The following is a 19,106-nucleotide window of genomic DNA, read 5'->3' as shown; positions in this document are numbered from 1 at the left end:
GTGTGTGGGGGGGGTGGGGGGGGATGGATGTGGTGTCCTGTATTTATTCATCATCAATAAACACATTTTCAGCATTTCATCTGCTTTGAAGTATTATCAGTCCTAAACGCCAGATTGGTGCTCCTTGGCTATTCACCATAGTCCAGATCAACCACATCTCTTCAGATAGCACATCTCTTTAAATAAGACACACTGGGATGATCGCTAACCATCAAGAATCATGCTCCCCAGCTGTGCCAGGACCCCTCACCCTAGTCCTAGACTGACCTATCCTTTCTGCTTTACTGATTTATGTGGCTAAAGCCCCACATGTCTCAAAATTTTTAAATGATCAATTTGGATACTGTTTTTATTCAGTCATCTATGATTCTCATTATTTAATGTGTTATCCTTAATGTCTCTACCTAGATTATGAACTCTTTCAAGAAGGAAACCATTCCTTGTTCTTACATCTTTCCACATTCCTAGTACATAATGAATGTTAGCAGACTGCATTTAAATTTTCCAGAGAGGAGTCAGGATACATGAGGTGGAGAATTAAAAGGATAGGGAGAGAAGTCACAGTTAAGTGGGAATCTATGTCCCAGTCCTCTAACTGTCCTCCTGGCTTTACATGAAACATCATTAGAGAATATTGTATGCAGACATTGCAGTACAGGTGAAAGAGCAATTAATTGACTAAGAACATGGCATTTGAGTCAGACAGAACAGGATTTGATCTCTGGATTCAATTCCCAGCTTTCTCACTGTCTAGTTGTGGGTATTTGGTCAAGACACGTATTCTATTCAGCTTAATTTCTTCATTTATATAATTGTGAAGGTAGTAGTATCTATTATACAATGCTTTGTGATGACTAAATGATATGGCACGCTAAAATGCCCAACACAATGTATGAGTCATAGTAATGCTCCATAAAGGGTAGCTTTTATGTTGTTACTATAGCTACTTTTTTGTATCTTGAGGCCTAAACGCACCATGAGTTTCTATGCATGGATAATACATGCCAAGGAAGCAGCTGCAATTCTATTTTTAGATTATTTTCCATAAATTTCCAATGATAATAATAATAGCAACTAGCATTTATTGAACACTTATCCTATATTGGCTAGATTTCCTACCACAGGAAAAAGTTCATTGGATAATACCATCTAGCTGTAAGCCTCATGCAAATAATATTCATGTTCTAAAAGACATGATCCCCTGTATTTGGTGGCATGAGGATTTCCAATCTGAAAGTTTACTTTGGATCTGACACATTTTTCCCTGAAAATATGATACTTTTTTTTTGTAGCTTAACTACCTCATGTATCCATTGATTTATAAAATGTACTTGTCTACAATGATTAGACAAAAAATTAGAATAAGTTTTTTACATGGAAATTCAAAGTAGGATCATTTAGAAGCAGTTTTTTGATAACTTTAAGAATGGCACCTACCATATTTGTCTTTGCAATTTTCAAGATACCATGTGGGGAGATATGTACACCATTGCTAAGGAAACTAGTTACACGATATAATAGCTCTTAAGAAATGAAGCTAGCCTTACTCAACTTTGGGTGTTCGTTGCTTCCTCAGTTCACTAAAGATTCACAAGGAGATAAAGAGGAATTAGTCTCATTTCCAGGGTAAAAAAGCCTTAAAGGTCATTTTTCCTTTACATTTTTCCTTCACAGCCTCCCAATTGAAATCTTAATCAATTCATCATATTATGTCTAGTGTTCTATTGATGTGATTACTAAAAAGTGACTTATTTGGATCTGCCTTTTTATTATTAGTTTCTCCTTTGATTTTTCTATATTAGCTGACATGGAAGGTGTTGATGTTGCTGTACCCGTTATATAAAGTCACAAGAATAGAAGTGAACAAGGGCACCCATTCCAGATGGGAGAGTAAGTGGGGGCATATGTACATTAATATGAGATCTCAGGATGGGATGAGGAAGGGGAAGGGATATGTAAGCAACATAGTCCAACCAGAAGAAAAGATCAGGGGTCAGGAGTCTTATGTTCTAGTTCAAGCTATGGGACATCAAGCAAATGATTTAACCTCTCTGGGCCTCAGTTTCCTCCTCTGCTAAAGGTAGATAATAATGTTTACTTAACTTCACAGGTTTGATGTGAGGATCAAATATGTTTCATCTTCCTCACCCTCTGCATTCAATTAATCATCAAATTTTGATGGTTTTACCTACTAAGTATGTTTTGAACTTCTCCATTCCTTACCATCCATCCTAGAGCACCTTAAAGTCATTTTCACTTCTTACCTGTGTTACTCTAATTGCCTCCTAACTTGTCGTAGTGCATTTTAAGAGGCAACAACTTCTTTATAGGTCTTCCAGTCAAGAGATGAATTCTATTTTCCTATCCCTGCATCTGTCTAAGTGTCTGTACTTTATAAGGAACTTTACTTCTTTTTTTGTAAGTATATGCTATGGACTGAATTGTGTCCCACCAAATTTCATATGTTGAAGCCCTAACCCTCAATGTGACTGCATTGGAGATAGGCTCTTTTGGAGGTAATTAAGGTTAAATAAGGCCATATGGGTGGGGCCTTAATCTGATAGGACTGTGACCAAAGAAGAGGTCATGCGAGCCCACAGCAAGATGTCAGCTACCTACAAATCAAGAGAAGACACCTTCAAAATAAAACCTATCTTGCTGGCACTTTGATCTTGGACTTCTCAGCGTCCAGAACTGTGAGGAAAAAAATTTTGTTGATTAAGCCACCCAGTTTATGGTGCTTTATTGATAGCCTGAGTAAACTAAGACAGGGTATAATATCTTGCTATGTTTGGGTGATATTAATAAATTAGAATATAAAGTATCTTAGAAGATTAGCTTACAGAGATGATTAAATTCTTATGTACTTAGAATGTTCCTAAAATTCCCGGAAAAAAAGGAAATTGAATTTCTAATGTTTTTGGTATGTTGGATTTGAAAAGTATTCTCACAGGATTCAGAAACCAATTCAAAACATTTTAAGAATTCGAGTTCACATAATATAGGTAAGTGCTTGGCAAATGAGACTAGCTTAACATTTTGGCTTAATAAAAGACCTACGTCTTTTCCAATTTATCATTATTAAGTACAAGTGTAGATTTTATTCTACTTCGGCGTGTTCTTCCTAAAGTTGTACAGATTTACTGACGGAATAAGCTAATATTGCATCTACTTAATGTTTAAGATTATGAATAATGTAAATTTGTATTTAATCAAATGGAATCATTATTCTGGCAAACTTTATTTAACCAGTAATTATGTTTTATACTATGTCAGCTTGAAGATAATTTCCAAGATCTTTAGATAACTTAAAATGTTAAGTTGATATCTTTTTTAAAAATTTTTTAGTTTTTATTTAAAACAATTTTTTTTTATTATACTTTAAGTTCTAGGGTACATGTGCACAAAGTGCAGGTTTGATACATAGGTATACATGTGCCATGTTGGTTTGCTGCACCCATCAACTCATCATTTGCGTTAAGTATTTCTCCTAATGCTATCCCTCCCCCAGCCCCCCACCCCACAACAGGCCCCGATGTGTGATGTTCCCCACCCCGTGTCCAAGTGATTTCTTTGTTCAATTCCCACCTACGAGTGAGAACATGCGGTGTTTGGTTTTCTTTCCTTGTGACAGTTTGCTGAGAATGATGGTTTCCAGCTTCATCCATGTCCCTGCAAAGGACATAAACTCATCCCTTTTTATGGCTGCATAGTATTCCATGGTGTATATGTGCCACACTTTCTTTATCCAGTCTATCATTGATGAACATTTGGGTTGGTTCCAAGTCTTTGCTATTGTGAATAGTGCCACCATAAACATAATGTGTACATGTGTCTTTATAGTAGCATGATTTATAATCCTTTGGGTATATACCCAGTAATGGTATTGCAGGGTCAAATGGTAATTCTAGTTCTAGATCCTTGAGGAATCAGCATTGGCTTCCACAATGGTTCAACTAGTTTATACTCCCACCAACAGCGTAAAAGCATTTCTATTTCTCCACATCCTCTCCAGCATCTGTTGTTTCCTGACTTTTTAATGATTGCCATTCTAACAGGCGTGAGATGATATCTCACTGTGGTTTTGATTTGCATTTCTCTGATGACCAGTGATGCTGATCAGTATTTCATGTGTCTGTTGGCTGCATAGATATCTTCTTTTGAGAAGTGTCTGTTCATATCCTTTGTCCACTTTTTGATGGGGTTGTTTCTTTCTTGTAAATTTGTTTGAGTTCTTTGTAGATTCTGGATATTAGCCCTTTGTCAGATGGGTGGATTGCAAAAATTTTGTCCCATTTTATAGGTTGCCTGTTCACTCTGATGGTAGTTTCTTTTGCTGGGCAGAAGCTCTTTAGTTTAATTAGATCCCATTTGTCAATTTTGGCTTTTGTTGCCATTTCTTTTGGTGTTTTAGTAATGAAGTTCTTGCCCATGCCTATGTCCTGAATGGTATTGCCTAGGTTTTCTTCCAGGGATTTTATGGTTTTAGGTCTAACATTTAAGTCTTTAATCCATCTTGAATTAATTTTTGTATAAGGTGTAAGGAAGGGGTCCAGTTTCAGTTTTTTACATATGACTAGCTAGTTTTCCCAGCACCATTTATTAAATACGGAATCATTTCCCCCATTCTTGTTTTTGTCACGTTTGTCAAAGATCAGATGGTTATAGATGTGTGATGTTATTTCTGTTCTCCTCCATTTGTCTATAAATCTATTTTGGTACCAGCACCATGCTGTTTTGGTACCAGTACCATGCTGTTTTGGTTACTAAAGCCTTGTAGTATAGTTTGAAGTCAGGTAGCGTGATGCCTCCAGCTTTGTTATTTTTGTTTGGGTTGTCCTAGCAATGCAGGCTATTTTTGGTTCCATATAAACATTAAAGTAGTTTTTTTCCAATTCTGTGAAGAAAGTCATTGGTAGCTTGATGGGGATGGCATTGAATCTATAAATTACTTTGGGCAGTATGGCCATTTTCACGATATTGATTCTTCCTATTCAGGAGCATGGAATATTCTTCCATTTGTTTGTGTCCTCTTTTATTTTCTTCAGCAGTGGTTTGTAGGTATCCTTGGAGAGGTCCTTCACATCCCTTGTAAGTTGGATTCCTAGGTATTTTATTCTCTTTGAAGCAATTGTGAATGGGAGTTCACTCATAATTTGGCTTTCTGTCTGTTATTGGTGTATAGGAATCCTTGTGATATTTGCACGTCGATTTTGTATCCTGAGACTTTGCTGAAGTTGCTCATCAGCTTAAGGAGATTTTGGGCTGAGATGATGGGGTTTTCTAAATATAAAATCATGTCATCTGCAAACAGGGACAATTTGACTTCCTCATTTCCTAATTGAATACTCTTTATTTCTTTCTCTTGTCTGATTTCCCTGGCCAGAACTTCCAACACTATGTTGAATAGGAGTGGTGAGAGAGGACATCCTTGTTTTGTGCCAGTTTTCAAAGGGAATGCTTCCAGTTTTTGCCTATTCAGTAGGATATTGGCTGTAGGAGTGTCATAAATAGCTCTTATTATTTTGAGATACGTTCCATCAATACCTAGTTTATTGAGAGTTTTTAGCATGAAGGGCTGTTGAATTTTGTCAAAGCCTTTCTACATCTATTGAGATAATCATGTGGGTTTTGTCTTTGGTTCTGTTTATATGATGGATTACGTTCATTGATTTGCATATGTTGAATCAGCCTTGCATCCCAGGGATAAGGGCCACTTGATCGTGGTGGATAAGCTTTTTGATGTGCTGCTGGATTCGGTATGCCAGTATCTTATTGAAGATTTTCACATCAATGTTCATCAGGGATATTGGTCTAAAACTCTCTTTTTGTGCTGTGTCTCTGTCAGGCTTTGGTATCAGGATGATGCTGGCTTCATAAACTGAGTTAGGGAGGATTCCCTCTTTTTCTATTGATTGGAATAGTTTCAGAAGGAATGATACCAGTTCCTCTTTTTACTTCTGGTAGAATTTGGCTATGAATCCGTCTGGTCCTGGACTTTTTTTGGTTGGTAGGCTATTAATCATTATTTCAATTTCAAAGCCTGTTATTGGTCTATTCAGAGATTCAACTTCTTCCTGGTTTAGTCTTGGGCGGTTGTATGTGTCCAGGAATTTATCCATTTCTTTTAGAGTTTCTAGTTTATTTGCTTAGAGGTATTTATATTATTCTCTGACGGTAGTTTGTATTTCTGTGGGATAGTGGTGATATCCCCTTTATCATTTTTTATTGTGTCTATTTGATTCTTCTCTCTTTTCTTCTTTATTAGTCTTGCTAGCGGTCTATCAATTTTGTTGATCTTTTCAAAAAACCAGCTGCTGGATTCATTGATTTTTTTGAAGGGTTTTTTGTGTCTCTCTCGCTTTCATTTCTGCTCTGATCTTAGTTATTTCTTGCCTTCTGCTAGCTTTTGAATGTGTTTGCTTTTGCTTCTCCAGTTCTTTTAATTGTGATGTTAGGGTGTCAATTTTAGATCTTTCCTGCTTTCTCTTGTGGGCATTTAGTGCTATAAATTTCCCTCTACACTGCTTTAAATGTGTCCCAGAGATTATGGTACATTGTATCTTTGTTCTCATTGGTTTCAAAGAACATCTTTATTTTTGCCTTCATTTTATTTACCTAGTAGTCATTCAGGAGCAGGTCATTCAGTTTCCATGTAGTTGTGTGGTTTTGAGTGAGTTTCTTAATCCTGAGTTCTAATTTGATTGCACTGTGGTCTAAGAGACTGTTGTGATTTCTGTTGTTTTACATTTGCTGAGGAGTGCTTTACTTCCAATTATGTGTTCAGTTTTAGAATAAGTGCGATGTGGTGCTGAGAAGAATGTATATATTCTGTTGATTTGGGGTGGAGAGTTCTGTAGATGTCTATTAGGTCTGCTTGCTGCAGAGATGAGTTCAATTCCTGGATATCCTTGTTAACTTTCTGTCTCGTAGATCTGTCTAATGTTGACAGTGGGGTGTTAAAGTCTCCCATTATTATTGTGTGGGAGTCTAAGTCTCTTTGTAAGTCTCTAAAGACTTTCTTTATGGATCTAGGTGCTCCTGTATTGGGTGCATATATATTTAGGATAGTTAGCTCTTCTTGTTGAATTGATCCCTTTACCATTATATAATGGCCTTCTTTGTCTCTTTTGATCTTTGATGGTTTAAAGTCTGTTTTATCAGAGACTAGGATTGCAACCCCTGCTTTTTTTGCTTTCCATTTGCTTGGTAAATCTTCCTCCATCCCTTTATTTTGAGTCTATGTGCGTCTTTGCATATGAGATGGGTCTCCTGAATATAGCATACTGATGGGTCTTGACTCTTTATCCAATGTGCCAGTCTGTGTCTTTTAGTTAGGGCATTTAGCCCATAATTTATATTTAAGGTTGATATTGCTATGTGTGAATTTGATCCTGTCATTATGATGTTAGCTGGTTATTTTGCCTGTTAATTGATGCCATTTCTTCATGACATTGATGGTCTTTACAATTTGGCGTTTTTGCTGTGGCTGATACCAGTAGCTTCTTTCCATATTTAGCGCTTCCTTCAGGAGCTCTTGTAAGGCAGGCCTGGTGGTGACAAAATCTCTCAGCATTTGTTTGTCTCTAAAGTATTTTATTTCTCCTTCACTTTTGAAGCTTAGTTTGGCTGGATATGAAATTCTGGGTTGAAAATTATTTTCTTTAAGAATGTTGAATATTGGCCCCCACTCTCTTCTGGCTTGTAGGCTTTCTGTCGAGAGATCTGCTGTTAGTCTGATGGGCTTCCCTTTGTGGATAACTCGAGCTTACTCTCTGGCTGCCCTTAACACTTTTTTCTTCATTTCAACCTTGGTTAATCTGACAATTATGTGTCTTGGGGTTGCTCTTCTCGAGGAGTATCTTTGTGGTGTTTTCTGTATTTCCTGAATTTGAAAGTTGGCCTGCCTTTCTAGGTTGGGGAAGTTATCCTGGATAATATCCTGAAGAGTGTTTTCCAACTTAGTTCCATTCTCCCCATCACTTTCAGGTACACCAATCAAACGTTGATTTGGTCTTTTCACATAGTCCCATCTTTCTTGGAGGCTTTGTTCGTTTCTTTTTACTCTTTTTTTTCTGTAACTCTGTCTTCTCACTTTATTTCATTAATTTGGTCTTCAATCATTGATACCCTTTCTTCTGATAGAATCAGCTACTGAAGCTTCTGCATGCGTCATGAAGTTCTTGTGCCATGGTTTTCAGCTCCATCAGGTAATTTAAGATCTTCTCTACACTCTTTATTCTAGTTAGCCATTCATCTAATCTTTTTTCAAGGTTTTTAGTTTCCTTGCAATGGGTTTGAACATCCTCCTTTAGCTCATAGAAGTTTGTTATTACTGACCTTCTGAAGCCTACTCTGTCAACTTGTCAAAGTCATTCTCTGTCTGACTTTGTTCCATTTCTAGTGAAGAGCTGCCATCCTTTGGAGGAGAAGAGACACTCTGATTTTAGAATTTTCAGCTTTTCTGCTCTGGTTTCTCCACATCTTTGTGGTTTTATCTACCTTTGTTCTTTGATATTGGTGACCTACAGATGGGGTTTTGGTGTAGATGACCTTTTTGTTGATGTTGATGCTATTTCTTTCTGTTTGTTAGTTTTCCTTCTAACAGTCAGGTCCCTCAGCTGCAGGTCTGTTGGAGTTTGCTAGCATTCCACTCCAGATCCTGTTTGCCTGGGTATCACCAGTGGAGGGTGCAGAACAGCAAATATTGATGCCTGATCCTTCCTCTGGAAGCTTTGTCCCAGAGGGATAGCCGCCTATATGAGGTGTCTGTTGGCCCCTACTGGGAGGTGTCTCCCAGTTAGGCTACACGGAGGTCAGGGACCCACTTGAGGAGGCAGTCTGTCTGTTTTCAGAGCACAAATGCTATGCTGGGAAAACCAGTGCTCTCTTCAGAGCTGTCAGAGAGGGAGGTTTAAGTCTGCAGAAGTTGTGTGCTGCCTTTTGTTCAGCTATGCCCTGCCCACAGAGGTGGAGTCTACAGGCAGTAGGCCTTGTTGAGCTGCAGTGGGCTCCACCCTGTTCGAGCTTCCTGGCTGCTTTGTTCACCTACTCATGCCTCAGTAATAGTGGATGCTCCTCCCCCAGCCAGGCTGCTGCCTCGCAATTAAAACTCAGACTGCTGCGCTAGCAGTGAGCAAGGCTCCGTGGGTATGGGACCCACCGAGCCAGGTACAGGAGAGAATCTCCTTGTCTGTCGGTTGCTAAGAACTTGGGTAAAGCTCAGTATTTGGGTGGCAGTGTCTTGTTTTTCCAGGTAGTCTGTCACAGCTTCCCTTGGCTAGGAAAGGGAAATCCCCCAACCCCTTGTGCTTCCCGGGTGAGGCCATGCCCCACCCTGCTTCAGCTCACCCACCATGGGCTGCACCCACTGTCCAACCAGTCCCAGTGAGATGAACCAGGTACCTCAGTTGGAAATGCAGAAACCACTCATCTTCTATGTCAGTCTCGCTGGGAGCTGTAGACTGGAGCTGTTCGTATTTGGCCATCTTGGAATGCCAACCCCAGTTGATATCCTTTTGGGTTAATTAATAGATAGTCATTGGATATCTAGATCATTTCTAAGTAGGATAGAATGCCAAAATATTGATTACTAATCATAATATTAAGCTTATATGCTTTTGCTTCTATTTATATATGCTACAGAGAGATGTTATATTTGGGTCTGTTAATGAACATGTTCATTTTGCAACTTTGAGAAATCATATAAAGTATGACTGTAGAAAGTTGTATTATGTGTATTCATGAGCTCTGCTAGATTGCAAGGATGGACTGTGAGGAAGTTTATTCTGTGAAGTAGAAATTGCTTTGGTTAAAAGTTAAAATTAATATATGTGAATGAGACTATGTAGGAGTAATAGTTTCAGAGAATTACAACTGTGTTTGATGTATTTTTATTTTCCATGGAAAGGAGTAGTTTCTTCCTAAAGGAGTTTTTTTTTGTTTGTTTGTTTGTTTGTTTGTTTGTTTATTTTTTTTTAACTCTTCAAATCTCTTTGTGTTTTTAAAACTTATTGAGGACCCCATAGAGCTTTTTTTTTGTAGATTCTAACTATTGATACTTACTATATTGGAAATTGAAACTGGGGAATTTTTAAGTTGCACACTTATTGATGAATTCAAAGATAGCAACAATGAACACATTGAATGTTACTAATAATGTTATGAAATTAATTCTGACCTTGTGGACATCCTGCTATGGGTCCTATAGTAAAGTGTCAGTTTATTCCAGAATATGAAGCAGCATAATGATAGACAAAAGGTGGTCATACATTTTACTTCCCTTGCTTTATAATACCTGAGTTTGAAAAGTTATGAACTGTGTTAAAAATCTTAGTGGAGTTTGCTTAAATTGATAGGCCTATCTCCTTGGTTCACTGCCTTCACTTACTATAAGAAAGGCTATTTTTTATTGTTGCAGTTGTTGTTGTTGTTTTCCATTAATCTGCTTACATAATAAAGATTTGTGTTATACCACAATAAGATTCTATGGTTTATGTTGTCTGTATAATGTCCTTGGTCATTCAAGAAAACAAAGTTTCCTCACAAAAACAAACATTCATTACAACCATGTTGTCTTCTAAGTTTTCTTTTAATGTTTTATTGTCATTTTGAAATAAATAACCAAGTATTATTTCTCAGGCACCTATGATCCAATTTGTATCTTAAATGTTGAAATACCATGACTTTTTTTATTTTTCCCTTCCCCAAATCTAATCCTGCATATAAAAAAAATAAAATAAAGCTTTCACCTTATCTTTTACAACTAAAATTACCTTTTTAGGCCCTGTGCAATGGCACAAAGATTTTTTCCTTCACCTAGTAAAATGAGAGGTGCTAAAAATAATTAGGTTTATTGATATGTTACTGCTGATGAGTTCTATAAGAACAGTTTTCAAATCAGAAAAGACGCTCAGCTTTCTCTAAGTTAAATTTGTGTGGGTAAAATATTATTAGCATAAATGTTTCAGAAATGCTATACTGTTTGGGAACTTTCAAGAAACTTGTCAAAGCCCTTGCTGTCCATGATATATATTTTAATTTATTAGAGTGCTAGGGGTGTTTTGCCTGATATTAAATGACAGCAGTATAGTGTTACCAGTCATAATTTCAGTTATTTTAAAAAACATTAACTTGGTTATAACTTTGCTTCTTTAAATTGAAAATGGCATCTTCTAGGCCACTAAATTTCAAATAGGAATTCACATCACTTAACTATGGAGTTTTATTAATATACAGATGTTTGTGATGTATTCCATACTTACTGAATCTTTTTACTTAATATTGATATATTCTTGATACATATTCTTAATATATGTTTAGTATATTTATTACATATTATGTCAGACTTGAATGTTATATCTCAAGATTTTTTCTCTGTAAAGGATATATTCATCTATTTTTATAATTTAGATGTAATGTTTGCTATCTTCGTTAATAATAGATTTAATCACTGTTTATAATTATTTTGTCTAAAACTTTTTTCGACAGCCTTAACTATCCTGTTTTGCATGTCAAAGAAACAACCAAATTTTATTGTCAGCTGCATTTTTCTTACAACAAATGCTCATTAGACCTTTCACTTTTGAAAGCTATTAGTAATAACTAACCATAGTCTTTTGTCCTAGATATTTTTGTTTGTTTGTTTTACTCTGATCCTTTCTTGAAAGCATATGCAATCAACTACAGTCCTCAGTGCTTCATCATTAAAAAAGGATGACTGTCTCAGAGCCACATGGAAAAGGATTATGACATGTACTTTTGGGTATCAGCTTCTGCTAATACAAGATCTTATGGAGCAAGAATAATTATATAAGACTGAATGCTATGATGTAATTTTTTTTCTTTGAGACAGAGTTTTGCTCTTTCACCCAGGCTGGAGTAAAATGGTGCCATCTCGGCTCACTGAAACCTCTGCCCCTGGGTTCAAGCAATTCTCCTGCCTCAGCCTCTCGAGTAGTTGGGATTATAGGCACCTGTCAACACACCCAGCTAATTTTTGTATTTTTAGTAGAGAGAGGGTTTCGCCGTGTTGGCCAGGCTGGTCTTGAACTCTTGACCTCAGGTGATCCACCTGCCTTGGCCTCCCAAAGTCCTAGGATTACAGGCACGCACCACTGTGCCTGGCCCATGATGTAAATTTTTAAAGAATATTGTTGATGTTTTAATGTTTCATTTTCAAGATGTATAAGGAAGTCCTTTGTCTTTTACGCTACTGTTGGGGCTCAGAACATGATACCACAAAGTATGACACCTTGGCATACTGAGTACTTTGAACTGAAGGAAACTAGAAAGGCCTCAGAAACAAGGTCTTTCTGATCTTCTTACATTCTCCTGTCTCCTCCTCCTCATTCTCCCACAAAGCAAGTCATGGAAACCAGAATTCCTCTTCTCCAAAGAGGGTCATGAAAACTAGAAACCCTTTCCCCAAAAGCAAGCCATTAAACCTAGAAAGGTAACTCTCTCCCTGCTCCCCTTTTCCTTGAAGACCTTCATTCCAGAGGGGTCATGTCTCATACTGAGGAAGAAGGACTGCTACACAGAGAGATCAACCGGTCTCTGAACAGATAGGCCTTCCTGGATCCCCCCACTCAATCTATTACCATTAGGTCATACTCTTTTGTCTAATCACATTTCTACATGGCTATACATTCTTTATTGAACCTAAGTATATAGGCAGCTTCCTCTAGGTTTGGGGGTCCTCATTTCTGAAGGCTCCTGTGTCATGTACAATTTTGATTAAATAAATTTGTCATGCTTGTCTCTTGTTAACCTATCTTTTGTTATAGGAGTCTTGCCTGTTACCCTTATGATTGGTGAGGAAAGGTATCACACTTTTGTACCTTTACACTATAACTCATAATAATTTAGTAGACTCTGCTTTTATAAACTGAAATGAAATATTTATAAATGGTATTTTATTCTCCTTGTTGACCCCTTCAGAATTCAGAAACTCTTATTGAATATTTTTATTTTCCTAGCAATGTAGTGATTTGCATAGTTGCAGTAAGAATTTATTCTCCTTTTATTGGAGAATAATTGGAAACATCTGTTATAGAACCAAGGACTTGCCTAGGATGTTATATGTGAAAATTATGCTTGTTCAATTAGATATGAACAGATACTTTTAAAGCACCAAAGCTGCCTTTATAAAGCCAATGCTTACAAAGTAAACTTGGGAAAACTGGAATGGTACCTGGATTCCAGGGTTCTCAGACTTACAGATGAGTAAGGAAGGTCGCTTTCTGGCAAGTCAAGGACTTTAGGATGTTTTGAAAACCTTAAAAAGAAAGAAATTCTGGCCAGGTGTGGTGATTCACGCCTATAATCCCAACATTTTGGGAGGACGAGGCAGGCGGACCATGAGGTCAGGAGATCTAGACCATCCTGGCTAACATGGTGAAACCGTGTCACTACTAAAAATAGAAAAAATTAACCAGGCATGGTGGCGGGTGCCTGTAGTCCCAGTTACTTGGGAGGCTGAGGAGGAGAATCGCTTGAACCTGGGAGGTGGAGGTTGCAGTGAGCCGAGATCATACCACTGCACTCCAGCCTGGGTGACAGAGTGAGACTCTGTCTCAAAAAAAATAAATAAATAAAAAAGAAAAAAAGAAAGAAAGAAATTCACCCATATTTGTAGGTACTATTGGCAAAATCCTTGTTTCCTAGTCTCAGGTCAACACGTAATAAGGAGCTTTTAAAAGTCCAATCTGAGATTCTTTATGAAAACATCCATCAAAATAAACTTAAGAAGGTCCATATGGCAAATTAACACACTTGCTGCACCTTCATAAATAATTAGATCCAGTCTAATGATATGTTTTATTTTTTGATCAAGATAATTTTCAGGCTTTTTTGATCAAAAAGGAGGGGAATTTTAGTAAAAATTGATGTTTCTGTGGGAAATGATACATCATCTCTAGTGTATCCTTTAGGCCTGATTTAAGCAAAATCATTGTTCTGTTCATTGTTCATTGTTCCTTGTCTGAATTATTTTGCAACTCCTTGTAAGTTGAAGGTAACTGATACATAAATTCTACTCTGTCTGTTGGACATTTGGCTCCTCCACTTCACCTTGGAAAAACCAGTTTTGTCTCCATTTGTCAATGTTCCTCTACTCCATACAAATTTTAACTCTTTTGAATTTTATTTTGAACCAGTTATAATATTGGCCTGGTTCCCTCATACCATATGAATAAAATAAATATTTAATCAATTTTTGTGTCTGTATGAAAGTCATGATTTTACCTTGTTCTGAAAATAAACTTTCAACAGGATATTTAATTCCTGGTTATCTTTCTGAGTTTAGATCATAGAGTTAATTATGTTCCCCCTAGTATGGAACTTTATGATTTAACAAAAAGTATTTACAAAAGAAGTGCTTGATCTGCCATGACATATAACTTGGATTATAACTTAAGTACAGCCTCAAGTGTCATTATAGTGTCATAGCTTGTTGTTCTTGCATCTTTCATTATGATTCCATATAGTAAACAAGTCTAGGGGATTAGAAGCTGTGAAGAGTAATTAAGAAATGACTTTGCCTATCACATGATAGTATAAAACAAGAGAGGAACTTTTCTGCAAGCCATTCCTTGACATATTTGGAGGCTGTAATCCATCCCCTAACCAAATAGTACCTTGCCTTTTTCACTTATGCACCATTTTTTCTTGATTGTGCATACATATTTTAAAACTAATGCTTCAGCTTGTTATAGAAAATTATAATATGTTTTAGTTATATGCAATATAAATTAGCCTTTTTTAATCTCTAGTTTGCCAAAGAAAGACAAGAGAGTTGTTGCTCTCTGATAAGACCTGGTATCTCCTTAGGACTCTCCACAGGGATTGGGTGGGGGTTGCAATTTCAAGTATCAGAGGCTTTTGATCTTAAACTTTGGCTATTACCCTATTGACTCCTAGTATCAACTATTCAGAAGTCAGGAAAAGACAAAAAAAAATCAGTTGCAATAGACTTCATAATCTAAAGAATAGCTATGAGCTCCAGGTCTTCTATAAAATGCAAGGTGAGTGTGTACATATTCCATTAAATGTACGGTTCATCTGAGTAGAAGAGTGGTTTACAGAGGCTAGGAAGGGTAATGGGGGTTGTGGGGGATGTGGATGGTTAATGGATACAAAAAGTAGTTAGAAAGAATAAATAAGGCCTAGTATTTGATAACACAACAGGGTGATTACAAGTAAAAATAATTTATTGTACAGTTAAAATGACTAAATGAGTATAACTGGATTGTTTGTAACACAAAGGAAAAATGCTTGAGGGGATGAATACCCCATTTTTGATGATTTGATTATTAGCCATTGCATGCCTGTATCAAAACATCTCATGTACCCCACAATATATACACCTACAATGTACTCACAAGACTTTTTAAAAAGTTTATTGCTCATGTGTTACTCACATGTTATGTCAGTACTGAATCTTACAGACTAATATTTATGTATTATTTATGTTTTTTCTCTTTTTTAATTATTCACCTCTATTCCCTATACATTTACCAACATCTCTTGGTTTTAGTTTCTAGGCACAGGATAATGTAACCATACTTTTGATATCAGGCAAATAATTGGGCCTTCAGGAGGTGACATAAACTCCCTATTGGCACTTAACTACAAATGGGCAGGGGATACAGCTTTCTTCTCAGGAAATGTTCTTCTGGAATAGCTTCACTTCATTAATGGGCTAATATGTGGTAGAATTTGACTATACTGCAATCTCCATCAGAACGTTATTTAACTTTCATTTAATCTTTTTTTAGAGTATACATACTAGGGACAATTGTGGCCCCCTAGGGTACATTTGGTAATGTCTGGAGCCATTTTCAGTTGTGACAACTGGTGGGAAATGCTACTGACATTTAGCTGGTAAAGGCCAGTGGTGTACTACTAAACAGCACAGGACAGCCCCTTCTTCCACCAAAATAATCTTTGCCTGCCATTGAACTGCTTCATTTCAAATTAGGATCACCAGGAAAAACAATTACTTTCTGACTTTTGTAAAATCAGATTGTTAAAGTTGTCTGCAACTTAATGCAAGTATTTATCTTTGTTTGTTCTATACAGCCTGGTGATTAGGAGTAGAGGAAATTACAGAAGTTTAAGTAACACAGAATGAGCAAAGTAGTGTGAGCTTTAGAATGTGCAGTATAGAGACTTATTGAATAAAATCATCAAGTTAAAGAAGTTTTACTTGTCCTATGGGATCCAGTGCTTACATTTCATGCAAAGAGGGTCAATTTCTCAGCAACTGCTAGAACAGGTGACATTTTCTTTGATCTGGCAAAAACAAGAACAATAACAACCACAAGGGACACTTGAAACTTTAAAACTTTGGAGGTTTACTTCACATAGCAAACAGCAGAAAATAATGAAATTACTATGTATCTTGTTAAATATAACTTAAGAAGAAATTTCATGTCATACCTGATGATTTAGTAAATAAATATGTCATCACTAAAGCATTATGATTTAGTATACCTGTTTCTCTGATATAATAGCACTAGTTGAGGAAAACGAAAGTACTATGTAATTATTATTGAGTTTTGACAAGGTGTCATGTAGTTACACATTCAGTTGTTACTATGTAATTATTGAGGAAGACATTTATCTAACACTTTTGTGCCTTGGGAAGCAGCCCCTGCAATGTAGTATCAAGCAAAATCTAATGGTAAAACCAATTTCCCAGTATTTAGCAGTAACCTTTAGCAGGTTCCTTTAGAGACATAGATATTTAAGTGACAGAGATTCCCCTTTGCCAAAGGGGGATCAGCAGGTACAAGAGAATACTTTTTTCCTACATTACTTTAGTTAGCCCCATCTTGCTTTCCTGTGTACGGTCCCTAAGTGGATTCTATTGAGTCTGATGCCATCAAGGAAAAGATAAGTTTTCTGTGGTCTCTTCATAATCAACTCAGTCCACATAGAGAGACTGGAAAGCTTTCCTGCCTTTCAGCTAACCAATCAAGAGAAATTGTGTCTAGAAAAATATTTATCATTACCAACAGACTGCATCAAACTACGATGAGATGGAAGCTACTGTGAATGAGCTCCAGTCTTTCCTGTGATGTTTCAGTGATCTTAAGTGAGCTCATTACTTTCTACCAGTGGAAGAGGTACCTAGCTGGACACAATTTTTATTTTTAAAAATGGTTTTAGAAGCCTTATGCTGTGCTCGCTTTGATAGCACATATACTAAAATTGGTACAATACGGAGAAGATTAGCATGGCCCCTGCACAAGGATGTCACGCAAATTCATGAAGTGTTCCATATTTTTAGCTAGACTAATAAAGAAGAAAAGAGAGAATAATCAAACAGACACAATAAAAAATGAATAAGTGGACATCACCACTGACCCACAGAAATATAAACAACCATCAGATAATACTATAAACAGATCTATGCAAATAAAGTAGAAAATCTAAAGAAAACAGATAATTCCTGGACACATACACCCTCCCAAGACTGAACCAGGAAGAGGTTGAATCCCTCAATAGACCAATAATAAGTTCCAAAATTAAGGCAATCATAAATAGCTTACCAACCAAAGAAAGTACAAGACCAGTTGGATTTACAGCTGAATTCTACCAGAAATATAAAGAGGAGTTGGTACCATTTTTTCTGAAACTATTCCAAATAATTGAAAAAGAAGGACCCCTCTCTAACTCTTTATATGAGGCCAGCATCATCCTGATACCAAAACCTGGCAGAGATACAACAAAAAAAGAAAACTTCAGGCCAATATCCCTGATGAATATTGATGCAAAAATTCTCAATAAAATGCGGCAAACCAAATCCAGCAGCACATCATGCAACTTATCCACCACGATCAAGTTGGCTTCATTCCCAGGATGCAAGTCTTGTTCAACATATGCAAATCAATAAATGTAATTCATCACATAAATAGATCTGAAGACAAAAACCACATGATTATCTCAATAGATGCAGAAAAGGCCTTCAATAAAATTGAACATCCCTTCATGTCAAAAACTCTCAGTAAACTAGGTATTGAAGGAACATACCTCAAAATCATAAGAGCCATTTATGACAAACCGACAGCCAATATTATATTGAATGGGCAAAAGCTGGAAACATTCCCCTTGAAAACTGGCACAAGACAAAGATGCTCTCTCTCACCACACCTATTCAACATAGTATTGGAAGTTCTGGCCAGGGCAACCAGGCAAGAGAAATAAATAAAGGGTATTCGTATAGGAAGGGGGGAAATCCAAATGTCTTTGTTTGCAGGTGACATGATCCTATATCTAGAAAACCCCATCATCTCAGCCCCAAAGCTTCTTAAGCTGATAAGCAACTTCAGCAAATTCTCAGGATACAAAATCAATGTGCAGAAGTCACAAGCATTCAGATACACCAACAACAGGCAAGCAGAGAGCCAAATCATGAATGAACCCACATTCACAATTGCTACAAAAAGAATAAAATACCTAGGAATACAGCTAACAAGGGAAGTGAAGTTCGTTTTCAAGGAGAACTACAAACCACTGCTCAAGGAAACCAGAGAGGATACAAACAAATGAGAAAATATTCCATGCTCATGGAAAGGAAGAACCAATATCATGAAAATGACCATACTGCCCAAAGTAATTTATAAATTCAATGTTATTCCCATTAAACTACCATTGACATTCTTCACAGAATTAAAAAAAAAAAAAAACTATTTCAAATTTTTTATGGAACCAAAAAGAGCCCATATGGCCATGACAATCCTAAGCAAAAGGAACAATGCTGGAGGCATCACACTACCAGACTTTAAACTAAACCGTAAGGCTACAATAACCAAAACAGCATGGTAATGGTACAAAAACAGACAGACCAGTGGAACAGAATAGAGAACTCAGAAATAAGATTGCACATCTACAACCATCTGATCTTTGACAAATGTCACAAAAAGAAGCAATGGGGAAATAATCCCTCATTTAATAAATAGTGTGGGAGAACTGGCTATCCATTTGCTCAAAATTGAGACTGGACTCCTTCCTCATACTTTATTAAAAAATTAACTCAAGATGGATTAAAGACTTAAATGTAAAACTCAAAACTATAAAAACCCTAGAAGAAAATCTAT

At 36.7% G+C, this 19,106-nt stretch overlaps 1 protein-coding gene and 1 non-coding gene across 2 annotated transcripts in view; one reads left to right on the top strand and one right to left on the bottom strand.

Annotated features, from left to right (window-relative positions):
- IL1RAPL2 (interleukin 1 receptor accessory protein like 2) overlaps positions 1 to 19,106 on the bottom strand; it is a 167,361-nt gene that overhangs the window by 82,696 nt on the left and 65,559 nt on the right. The window lies entirely within an intron of this gene.
- Positions 17,188 to 17,294, top strand: LOC114675144 (U6 spliceosomal RNA). Its single transcript, XR_003726243.1, has one exon. It is a non-coding gene; the product is annotated as a U6 spliceosomal RNA (small nuclear RNA).

Source organism: Macaca mulatta, chromosome X, assembly GCF_049350105.2.
Source record: "Macaca mulatta isolate MMU2019108-1 chromosome X, T2T-MMU8v2.0, whole genome shotgun sequence".
Taxonomy (NCBI): domain Eukaryota; kingdom Metazoa; phylum Chordata; class Mammalia; order Primates; family Cercopithecidae; genus Macaca; species Macaca mulatta.
The sequence above is the reverse complement of the archived record's forward strand: the minus strand, read 5'-3'. Positions and strand labels throughout refer to the sequence as shown.